At 37.7% G+C, this 9,850-nt stretch overlaps 1 long non-coding RNA gene across 1 annotated transcript; it reads left to right on the forward strand.

Annotated features, from left to right (window-relative positions):
- Positions 1 to 413: 413 nt before the first annotated feature.
- Positions 414 to 1,038, forward strand: LOC128503072 (uncharacterized). The gene is made up of 2 exons (XR_008355198.1): positions 414 to 773; positions 811 to 1,038. It is a non-coding gene; the product is annotated as an uncharacterized LOC128503072 (long non-coding RNA).
- The last annotated feature ends 8,812 nt before the right edge of the window (positions 1,039 to 9,850 follow it).

Below are 9,850 nucleotides of genomic sequence, written 5' to 3' on the forward strand. Positions count from 1 at the left end.
TTCGAGTGCCAAAGAGGTGTTAAGAGCCACTTACAGCCCATGTCACCTGCACTCAAAGGCTTAATAATGTAGTCGCTCAACAGCCCACATTCTCAACAGCTTCATTCATAAGATTTTTCACAAACAATACATGAAAGTAGGTTAACCCTTTCTCTTCCACAGAAGAAAAAAACATTGCTGTGCAATGTGTGACTTGTCTCCTTGGTTGGTTACGTAAAAATCCTAGGCTGCACCAGGTTTAAAGCAGACCTGGGCTAACAATTGGGCACTCTGGGCAAATGCGTGATAGCTCCACCGACCCAGCAGAATACATCTGAGGCTGCTCAGGAGGCCGATATTTCCTTAAGCCATGGCTGCACACTGTGATTTATCATTCACTGATCGAGTGCCAGGGCTGATTCCCCCCACAGTCCGTTCCTGTTTCAAAGCCACCAATGTGGGTTATCTCTAAAAGATAATCTTGGTGCATATTGCTGCAATTGCCATAGCTACCACTGGAATATTCCACCTGATTGCATCAGTTTTAGCAATTTGCACACAGGTTGCTCTTGAAGTATCGCCCATTGTTTTCGGGATTAAGGTACCTCGCTGCCCACACAGCTCGCTCCTGGCCGACTTCATTTGGAATTCGGCTCAGCAGCTACAAAATGTGGAAAGCTTAACAACCCGCGTTTTTCAATTAATGTTGGTGACAAAGCTCTCAGGGGCAGGCGACGGTCAGCTATGCATCATGCAGCAGTAATACTTCTTTTTAATTTTTATTTATTAAAGCCGTTGTCTATATTTGTCTCCGTCGTACAATTTGTGCAGACAGTCTAAATTCTTCTTTAAATGCAGTGGTTACATTTGTAAAAGAGATGAAACCGTATGTGCGTAGTATTTATTTGAGTAAAGCACTTTATGTCACATTATCCTTTTAATAAAAATGTGTTGTATATTTTGAGACATGATAAGCTTTACAACGACCCGGCCTATGAATAGAGTCTAAGATTCTTTGGCAGGCAACAGAACCACTTATTGTATAAAGTATGGCATAAAGATGAAGAAGAAATGGGCAGTGTTTCCATGCCGACAGCACTGTGTATGCAGTGATATGTTACCCCTTACCTTTTATCAGAATATGCTTTTTTTATCCGTGATAGTAAACTTTTATCATTTCGGGGAGGATTAGCAAAATTTAGGAAAAAGGTCAGAGACCGTATATGAAGTATAACACATTTAAATGGCATTTAACCAATTATTATTTTCTGATATGTTAGGCTTTTTTTTATAAATATATAAAGGGGAGAAATTATATTAAAATATGAGTGAAAAATGTAATTCTAGACATTAAACAATTCTAAGTAAATATAATATATAAATGTGCAGATTAATATAAAGGTATAAGGAAAACCATGCATTAGAGCGCACCTCTATAAATATAGAATATACAACAAAGTTTATATTTACAAATTCCTGTAACCTGTACAGTTGGTCAAGATGGGTTACTATTACAGGCATAGCTATTTTTCTGATGCACCAACTTTTATTGACCCCCATGACCTTCATCGCCATTCTGGCTCTGGTTCATTGGAGTTACAGTTCACAGGTGCCCTGTTCTTCTTTTACAGAATAGATATACTTAGATAAATGCTTTGGTTTATTTTCTTTTTACTTATTTATTGGGTCTTTTCTGGGTCCCATACATGGTGGCTAAAAAGTTAAGGTGCCACCATGGATGGGATATATGGTTGGCCTCCTGTGTAGACTAGACCAACCACATATCCCATACATAGCTGACACTCAATGGATTAATTCTGTATTTTTGTCTGATTTGCCTAACCTTTCTCAGAAGTATTTTTTTTATCATATTTTTGCTGGGGGCACTTAATTGTCATGTGACACAATAGTAGGTACTGCTAGGTTATTGCTATATAAACTGGAAAGAAAATATTTTAAAAAGTTTTTTGGCTAAACCACTAGAGGTATGAATAAAACATTAAGCTAAAACTGCTGATCAGCTAAAGTTTATTAATGTTATTTCCAAGCAGAACAGCATCGTTAAGGACACCTCCTGTAAGGCTCGCGTCATTTTGTGCCATGCAATGTCTGTTCATATTGATAAGATATTCATGTTGATATTTCTCAGACTGCACAAGCTGTTTTTAAGCTCACCCATATTTTCAGCTCTTCTCATGGGCATGCGGTGGGGGCCGGGGGGGATTATGCCACCAAAGGGCATATATTTTAGTTTCATACCCCCATCCCACCGGACATAGGATTGGGAGCACGGGAAGGCAATAGCTTTGGAATCCCTTGTCCCTTAGTGCAGGGGACAGGAATGGGGCAATATTCCTGGGCAATATCCTTCCCGGATTGATTTAATTCCACTCATCCCACCATGAAGAGGGAAGAGGGGCATGGGTAATTGGTGATTGTCTTCCCCACAGAATTCTTATACCATGCAATTCTTATACATTCAACCTGTACCGGGTAAGGCGTTTTTCCACTCTTGTAACACAAAAGATACTGGAGTTGATATTTCTCAGACTGATATTGATACTCAGACTGCACAAGCTGTTTTCTGAATGTTGCTTCCCTCTATATTCCTCCCCCAAAAAACCATATCTGCTAATGTGTGTTAAATCAAAATAATGTATATTGTTTATGTGTCTGCACTTTTCACTTTTTTATACTTTATATACAATGCAAGACTAAATGTGTAAATGTCATACTTAATAAATTCTTGGAGAATTCAGGACTTTGGACTTTTTTATGTTTTAGAAGTGTCACAAAAATATTACAGCATTTAATATGTGAATAAAAGATGACAATATAAACCCAAAACACCACAACAATACATTTTATCAGAGAAGGCTTAATCTCACAGGAACGTGCTATGCTGAACCTGGGTCCATCTTCCTTTTTTTTAACCATATCATGCACAGATCTTAAGAAGTGGGAAGCCATCGAGAGAGAGAAGGTATGCCAGTCAATGTATCACTACAACTTTTAAATAATCATTCTTTTCTGACACCTTAGTAACCAATTCATTCTAATACATGGTTTGAAATACCAAGCTTTCATTCAATTGCCATGTTTAAAAAAAATGGCTGGTTACTGGAGAGATCCACTATGGAGAAGGATCTGGGTGTTCTTATGGATACTAGATTTTCCACAAATCCTTTCAAGGACAAACACATTGTTATCCTATATTAAAGGGGGGATAGGGATATGGGATGGGAATGTGACTCTTTTTATATGATTGGTAAGACTATACCTTGAATGTGCTGCACAGTGTTGGGTGACGGGGAACAAACTAATTAAAGAAATGGGAGATAGACTTTTCATATTGGGCCTGTTTATTTTGGAGAAACGTCTAGGAGACATATGATTTCAACAAATAAGTACATCCAAAGACAATCTAAAGACCTATTTGGGGATCTTTTTACTTATAGAACTTTGCAAACGAAATAGGGACATTCTGTAAGGTTAGATGACAATCAGCTATAACAGATATGGGTTTTTGGAATGACCAAACTTTATGTTTTTTTCTTAACCTACCAAACTATGAACCAGAGCAACTCTTTATACATTGTAACCAGCGGTCATGTCACAATAACGAGCTAACTTGCCGTGTGCAGTGTAATGTGTGAGTCTGTGTAGGCTAGTGATACCTCTTAAAGGGCCTGTGTATTCATAGAAGATGCAAAATCACATCAGGTGTCCCCTTCCCACATGTAAGGGATATCAACTAATATTACAGTTGTAATTACTGCGCGCCTGTGTAGTCATGTGTTTTCATGTGTTGGCGCTCACACCAATCAATCACACTGATATTGTTTTATCTCCTGACCACAGGAACCGCTCAGTGGTGTTAGTAGCTGCTCCTCTTTTCTTTTTCTTCTTATTTGTGTTTTTTGACTGCCGAAAACTTTTACCAAATTTGTTTTTAAGCAAGAAGCGTATCCTTTAAGATCACCTCTTTTTTAATGAAAATAAATAAATTAATAAAGTACGGTATTATTCAACTAATTGAAAAAAAAAAGATAAAAGGTTTTCCTTTTGGTTTTAAAAGTAGTCTTTTATTATTTTCAAAATATTATATGCATTCTATTAAAGCTTCTTTTTTTTCACGTTGTAACAGGCTGAACAAAGTTGTCCAAGACCAGAAAATAAATCTACAGCCTGTCTCAATAAGACACTTTTCATTACAAAATAATTTTAATAGGAACATTTAAAAACATATTTCTATTGACATCATATAAAATAAACTAGTTTCATGTTTGACTCAAGATTTGTACATGGAACATTTACAATATTTACAACAAAACAAAATAATATAGCAATTCTTATGTACAAAATATGCTAAAAGTGCAAGGCCATGTTAATCCATACCAAATAAGTGGGAATTCTTATTTTTTTATGTAAACAAAGCTGGATGTTCTGGAAGATGAGAACATGTTTAAATTATTTACCGTAACCTGTTAATTATAAACTGATATAGGGAACTTAATTACAGTTTTGTAAATATCTCATCAATAACACAGAATAGAAGATCCAGGATAGCAGTTTAAACACATTTAAAAAAAATTAAATATAACAATACAACATTAAACAAACTTAAATATCGTCAAAAAAGTCTTCTATCTTGTACATATTAAATTACCAACTCTCACAGAGGAATGGATTTCACAAAATACTCCAAAACAAGAAGAATGTGTTTTGTCAATTGGAATAAAGTTTGCCAATTGTGCTCCTTCTTTGAAACCCGGTGTAACACACCTTATTATTTATCCCGCATCTGTGGACATCACATCACAAATTTATCACGGATAATTATTATTATTATTCATTATTGTTATTATTATCTGTTATATGCAAGAACTTCCGACATATTACTGCAGCTAGAAACCAAATTCCGTTGTTCTGCATCCGCTTATTAATACATTTCTGGGAAGTCATCCCACCTCACAGCGGAGATGAATGTGAATGGTTTCTTGAAGGCCTTTCCTTTAGCATGCACCAAACATGTATGTTTTGCAGGATCTCCTAACATGAGCATCAATTGCCAAAATAGCAATAACACTATAGCGTCCAACCGGACCAAGCCCTGGCTGGCTGGCCTCTGGCCCACAGTGCCGCACACTCATCTGCTCTGGTGGTCCAGCGGCAGGTTGGGTGATCCAGTGTGCGTCCACAGGCTGGAGGTGCCCGGCCGTACACTAAACGGGCATAAAAACGTAGTGTGCGGCCGCACATATCAAGCCGATGGCCTTAAAGTGCCAGGGCCAACCCATCGACAGTCCAGCTCTGAACTCATGTTGGAAGTCCCTTAAATGATGTGATGTTGGTTAAAAGCTTTCACCCTAACGTCAGAACCTTTGGCTGTAACACTTTCATTTATTCTATATAAGAAAATACACATGAAATCTCTTATCACGCTGGCTTTCTGTCACTGATGAAGTTGGTCATGCCTTAACAATACCCTACCTAGCACACGTTGATAAAACACACAGACAGCTCATGGAAACACTGAGACATTCTACATCGGCTACAATATATATACAAGGTCTTGCTTGAGTTATACAGTTTAATCATTGTCACGTTGTCTCTGCCAGTCTAATCATTGATGTTCCTCTAGCACAGTCATTAATCATGTTGGCGTATACATGGCCACAACCTGATGTTTACTTGTATAACAAATATCATTCCTGGGTTATAGAAAAAAAGAAATTCTTTAAGAATCTCTGCATTTGGTGTGAGCTTTCGTTGATATAATTAAGCAGCTGCCATTTTTTTTCGACGAACTGAACATACATTCTCCTACATTGGCTTAATTTGGATATTGTCGGTACTATGGTGCCCATTTGGCTTTCGCAGAGCAGATACGCAGACATTATCTACCATGATAATACGAACAAGCATGTGTGCTATAGGTGAATACATCTATACACTGTAACACTTTTTTCATGGGTTGAGATGTATATCATTCACATGTTATGAAATTATACAAATCAAGCTAATGAAATAAATGAAACAATTATGTTTTCAAGCAGGACCATACATATATATACGTATCTATATATAGGTATATATGTATAGGTAAGGCCTTAATCCCTGCGTTGTAACATAACGTCTAATGCTAGTCCTATGACATCATTACTGCCCGTATTGTAAGAACACATTAAAGGAACAGAACAGGCTGCACACCCTACCTGAGTTCATTTTTTTGGTATATAAGACTGATATATAAAATAAATATTATTATATTGCAAACCCCAAAATATTTTAATTATTTTATCATTTTAAAACATTAAATTGTCTTGTGTTTTCATTCATTGGATTATGGCTTCTGATTGCCCATTTAAAATCTGCCCAAGATACGGCGGTACCATGAAAAAGGTTTCTTGTGCAAATGTTGTGAACTAACAACATTATAAAGTGCAAACACACTACACGTACAGGCAGGCGTAATATAAACACGGCCCACATGGTTAACAATATTAAATATTCCTCCCTATCACTTTATGCCTCACCAATACCAATAACATAATTCATACAATGTATTAAAATAAAGTGTGATTCTGCATGTAAAGGTCTATCATGGCTTGGGATCTGTGTCATGTTAATCAAACATGGAGAATATTTGCCTGGTGGAAATGAAGAACAAGACGCTCTCAAATTTGTATTAAATGGGAATTGTCACAACGTTTAATAAACCCTACCGTTCAAATGTTTGGGGTCACTTAGCTGTTTTCTAGCTGTAACATAATTGCAAAAGGGTTTTCTAATCATCAATTAGCCTTTTAAACTTAAATTTGGATTAAAGACGCAACGTGCCATTGGAACACAGGAGTGATGGGAGTGATAAAGGGCCTCTGTACGCCTATGATGATATTCCATAAAAAATCAGCCATTTCCAGCTCCAATAATCGTTTACAACATTAACCCCGTCTGCGCTGTTACTTTAATGGACAACATTTGCTTTTCTTTTAAAAATGAGAACATTGTTTAGTGACCCCAAACCTTTAAACTGTAGGGTAAACCCATGAGCTAAAAGCACACAATGGCTGCGCAATTTGCTAACCTGTTAATTGTTTTGGAGGTATTTAGAAATAGAGAAAAATGTTGACATGTCTGTACCCTCAATAATAGCATGGTTTGTTTGTTTCGTAGAGGTTTATTTTGAAATGTCTATCAAATGCTGATTAAACATTGCCTTTGGTAGTAAACGCTGACATGGGTTGGTGCTATTCCTTCAGAGGCAAGCTAGCTCTGTGATCTGTAAGATTTTAGTGATTGTTTCCTACACAAAATATAGTGAAACTAAAGGGACGCTCCAGCCACCATGCACTGTATTTGATAATTGAGTGTCTACTTTAAATTATTAAAGCTCCTGGGCAATGCACCCATGCAGTGTACTCACCACCCCCCAGCTCCAGCAATGGCTCACATGAGAGTCCCAGGGGGTCTAAGGAAACCCCGCATGCAGTGACGTACCTGGCCTAGGCCGACTAGGCCTAAGGCAGCAGGTCCAGGGGCGGATGGGCTTCTTGGGTGATCAGGCCCCCTGGTGTTCTGCTGCTGCTGATGCTAAATGGGCCGGTTACAGGTGAGATCTTTGATCTCCCAACTGGCCTGTTTACGCTATGGCTTGGCTCAGCTTCCATAGACTTCATTAAAAGGCTCTGCAGGCCTTTAAGACACAGATCACTGGCCGTGGCCTGCATGCATGCCCAGGAGCCACAGTTTCTCCCAAAATTAAGTATCTTTTTCCCCTACAAGTTAACGAATGCATATTAAATACTCACAAACTACTTTAATATGCATTCTTTCTTAGTAGGGCTACCTGGGACACTAGACTGTCCCTTTAATTTTATTTCCTAAAGCTACATCACCAGTATGTTACATGGGGGACACCACAATTACTAACGATCTACAAATGCGGTGTAAATGAACCAGCCATACCCTCACACAATAACCCGTATCAGTAGGCAAAATGAACCATCTAAGCTATATGTGCTATAGAGCTTGTTCTGCACCAACAGATTGTCTATAGGTGTGAAAGATAGTGTGATAATAAAATAATCATTTCACTTTTCCCAAGCACACCTTGAGAAGTAATACCCTACCCATACTGGCTAATTTCTTTTTAGTGCATTAAGGAAAATGGATGTACATGTATTGGTCCAACGAAAGATTAGTTGAAGGTGATACCTTTTCTTTATTTACAGTCCCGCAAACTTTCAGGCCTTCAGATGAACTAGAAACCCAATGTCCCAATGTCTGTCTATACCTTTTTCCAATGTTTTCCCAACAAAGGTATCACCAGATTGTGCTACTGTTTTAACTTCACATTCTAGGAAAACGCTTCATTTACTGCTTAACTGCAATAGCCCTTAAATAACCTTTTAAAGGGTTTTCTAGTTTTATGCTGTAAGGGTTTCTTTGTGCACTGCAGTAAACATATAAAACTGCATCTATAACTATATATTTTAGAATTATTCTTAAAATGTACAGAAGACATTTCCAACAGACGCGGGGACATTAACTTAAATGGTATAAATAAAACCCAATCAAGGCATCATAAAACAAAAATGATGACGTTATTAAGTGACAAATAAATTACATGGTGCTAAAAGTCTTTGACTCACTCCTTAGTATCACTTTAAATAGGAAAAGTTGCTCAAGCGAAAGCTTAGTGGTGTGCGGTGAGATTCGATAGTCCAAAATGATGAATCCTCGGCACATGTTCCAGATGTTTGGCTGGGTATACACTACGCAAACAGATCCTTTCAGCATTAACCTTTTCACACTTGAGGCTTCAGAAGTCCAAGGCCGGTGTCTGCGGTTAATACTATTAAGGAGCACAGAATGCTAAGGTTACGGAGTATTCTACTCACTAAATATACACCAATATGATATCAGACTGCTCATCTACTGATCTATATTTCTTGAAGTCATTTCTACCTACACGTGTTGGTAGTGGTGTCAGCTGTCAAGCACCATCTTGGAGCTGCGCCCATTCTGGCCCAAATATATAGGTGACCTAGGCAGCTGCTGAGGACCCTGAGATAGTATTGAACATATCCTTCAGGTTCTCTCCTATGTTAGTAAGTGCATGTAGCAGGCTGGTGCTAGAGACACGGAGAGCCTAGGGTAGTGGAGACCCTACAGCTGCCCCTGCCTGACTCTGCTATTTGGCCACCATTATATCTACTACCTCTGTGATCGTTATATTTTGGCCTAAATATCATCACATCAAGTTGAAATCAGATCTACACTGAAAAACATAATTTTGGTTTTTAACCAAGTTAAGCAGCTTTGAAAATGGTTATAAAAACATTTGAGCTGAAGTTTTCCAGTGTAAAGAGCTGACCATTTCATGAGACAGTTGCCCAAAATGCAATGCTCAGCAACACGCTGGCTTAAAACAAATCAAACATACAAAATAGCCCACGGAAACAATAACTACAGTGTTATTACCCTGGAGAATCGTTTACTATAAATATTATATAAAATAGTCTTTAGTCTCTTGCTTAGTTAACTTTGGCAGACAAGACCTTTAAAAAGCCCCTGACATATAATTTGTGTATAAGTTCGATACATTAGAGCGCAGTCACTCTTAGTTCTACTTAAAGGCAGCAGGAATCTATTGTATTTATAGCTGGTTGGTTGTTTTATGCCTTGCTTCATTATGCTGAAATAAATACACCAAGCAAATGTGTATATAAATATACAAATTAGCCATCAAGACGCAGTAGTTCACCAGTTACTCTTCAATCCTAATCCATCCAACGTCATTTTAAGATACAGCTGTAAGGAGCCTTGTGTTCTCTTTAACTACAATACACCTTGAAGGTATGAT

The sequence above is a fragment of the Spea bombifrons genome, chromosome 8 (assembly GCF_027358695.1).
Source record: "Spea bombifrons isolate aSpeBom1 chromosome 8, aSpeBom1.2.pri, whole genome shotgun sequence".
Taxonomy (NCBI): Eukaryota; Metazoa; Chordata; class Amphibia; order Anura; family Pelobatidae; genus Spea; species Spea bombifrons.